The sequence below is a fragment of the Penaeus japonicus genome, unplaced genomic scaffold, assembly GCF_977035675.1.
Source record: "Penaeus japonicus unplaced genomic scaffold, GWHDUDI00000001_assembly GWHDUDI00000031, whole genome shotgun sequence".
NCBI classification, from domain to species: Eukaryota; Metazoa; Arthropoda; class Malacostraca; order Decapoda; family Penaeidae; genus Penaeus; species Penaeus japonicus.
In genome coordinates, this window is record NW_028234433.1 from 22,789,729 (window position 1) to 22,792,228 (window position 2,500).

Consider the following 2,500-nt stretch of genomic DNA (forward strand, 5'->3'; position numbering starts at 1 on the left):
ACAGATATATGAAATGCAACATTAGGAAATTAGTGTATATTTATGACCCTTCAGAAAATATCATATGAGGATGATAATAGTTACGTGCACTTACAAAAATGTATCCACACTTATAAACACAATGCACATTGCCTTATAAACACACTTATATCCACACACATGAAAACACACACACACAAACACGGTAGTAAATTTTAAACATTCCTTTCTGTATGATTTAACTTTAAGAGAGAGAGAGAGAGTAAAGACCGAAATATTTCCCTAAGAGTGGATGTCGGCAGATGACTCATCAACTCATTCATGGTGCTCATCTGCGTGGTACGTAGACATCTCCGCGCAAAATCGACTCCGTATGTTAATTGAACATTAGTTAAACATTTTTCCCGTGTAGAGATGGTACGGTATAAAGCACACAAAGGTAAGGTATGATGGCAACACATTTTTATCTTCTATTCTACTGTTTCGGATATTTATTTCTCAGTAATGTCCGTATCCTAATCCAAACCTCCATTCATCGAAACTCTAGTATTACAATCCCCTTAAGTAGATTACATGCATATACCATTTCATTGTGCAATTCCTTTCATTTACGTTAATCTTATGCAATTTATCACATTCCCTTCTTTATATAACCTTTCATTTCCGAGACCATATATTAAAATCACACACATAAACAGTCTAAAAAACAAGAAGTGAGAGAGGAGAGAGCGCAAAACAATCTGCGTTTAACGTATTTTGTATATAAAGAGTCATGATATTTATCTGTATACAAATCATACCTTTCATTATTTAGTGAATATAAACATTGGTTGCGGATAGTCGTTTCGTAAGATTTACTAACCCTCAACCATAGATTTCCCTATAATTGATGGCAATTAGTCCCTGCACACTTTTTTTCACTCATAACATATCCAATGATCAAACAGTTATCATTGTAAGAGAAATGTTGCCTTAGTATTAGTAATACAACAAAAACTACTTTGCGACAGATTTCAATAATACAAAATGATATGATATGATATGATAAATTCATCTCGTGTATATATATATATATATATATATATATATATATATATATATATATATATATATATATGCATATATATGTATATATATATGTATATATATACATATGTATAAATAAATAGATAGATATATTAATACATGTACATATATGTATGTATCAAACAGATGGACAAATATACACAGAAATATGCATACACATGAATATTTACATGAGTGTAAAAAGATAAAGAAATGAATTTATGTATGTATATATACATATATATATACATACCTATATATACATATATATATAGATACCTATATATACATATATATGTATATATATATATATATATATATATATATATATATACATATATATGTATATATATATATATATATATATATATATTTATATATATTATATATATATATATATATATGTATATGTATACATGTATATAAATATTTATATATATAGATAGATAGATATGTGTGGGGATGCATGTGTGCGTGGAGAAATGCTTTACGTGTTTAGTAAAATTAGAACAATACACAGGTGACAAAATTCATATGGATATACCATATAGAGTATGTTGATCTATCAGGCTTCCTGCATATCATATATCCCTATTTAGATTTAATTCTCTCTTAGCTATTTATGTTCATAAAAAAAAAACGAAAAAAAAAAAATTCGAAGTAAGTCTTTTATGGTTTGGCAATTCCATTAGATAATTACTGACCTTGGTGTTCGTCTTGTATATAAGCTCAAACTCGTGCCTTATATCTTCAGAGTTTTTCCTGCTGCAACACAAAGCAAATCAGATCTCAACATGAAACTGGTAAGCCATTCACTTACAACATAAAAGAATGAAGATAATCAGCATTTTCGAATTCCATGAAGTAATATGTAATGCAAAAAATGTTCTATGGTTTATGTGTTCAACGTCTTTAAATATATTAATGTTATCCACTAATAGCTTTTCCACTAGAGGCTTTTCCACATGTACATTAAAGGTGTGCATATACACATACATGCACATACATTTGTATGTATGTATATATATATATATAGATAGATAGATACATAGATAAATATTCATATGCATAGGAATTGATAGATATTGTATATATGTATATAGACAAAGATAAAGATGCATATATTTATGCATATACATGTATATATGATTATATATATACATTATATATATATATGTGTGTGTGTGTGTGTGTGTGTGTGCGTGTGTGTGTGTACTTAAATATATATGACCGGATATATATATATATATATATATATATATATATATATATATATATATACATACATACATATACATATATATATCAGTACCTGTTCATACCATCCGTGTAATTATTTGCCTTTCAAAATTAGATGTACGTCTACTGATTGGTTTGAACTTTACAGCTGTCGATGGTTCTGGCCCTGATCGTGGCCCTGACAGGACTCGTAGGATGGACTAGCGCCATGCCTGAC

At 28.4% G+C, this 2,500-nt stretch overlaps 1 long non-coding RNA gene across 1 annotated transcript in view; it reads left to right on the forward strand.

Moving 5' to 3' along the window:
* Positions 1–1,802: 1,802 nt before the first annotated feature.
* Positions 1,803–2,500, forward strand: part of LOC122247932 (uncharacterized) — a 962-nt gene continuing 264 nt past the window's right edge. Inside the window, exons 1-2 of the long non-coding RNA XR_015192603.1 lie at positions 1,803–1,847; positions 2,432–2,500. The exon at positions 2,432–2,500 is cut by the window's right edge and continues 264 nt beyond it. This is a non-coding gene — a long non-coding RNA (uncharacterized LOC122247932). The remainder of the gene's footprint in view (positions 1,848–2,431) is intronic.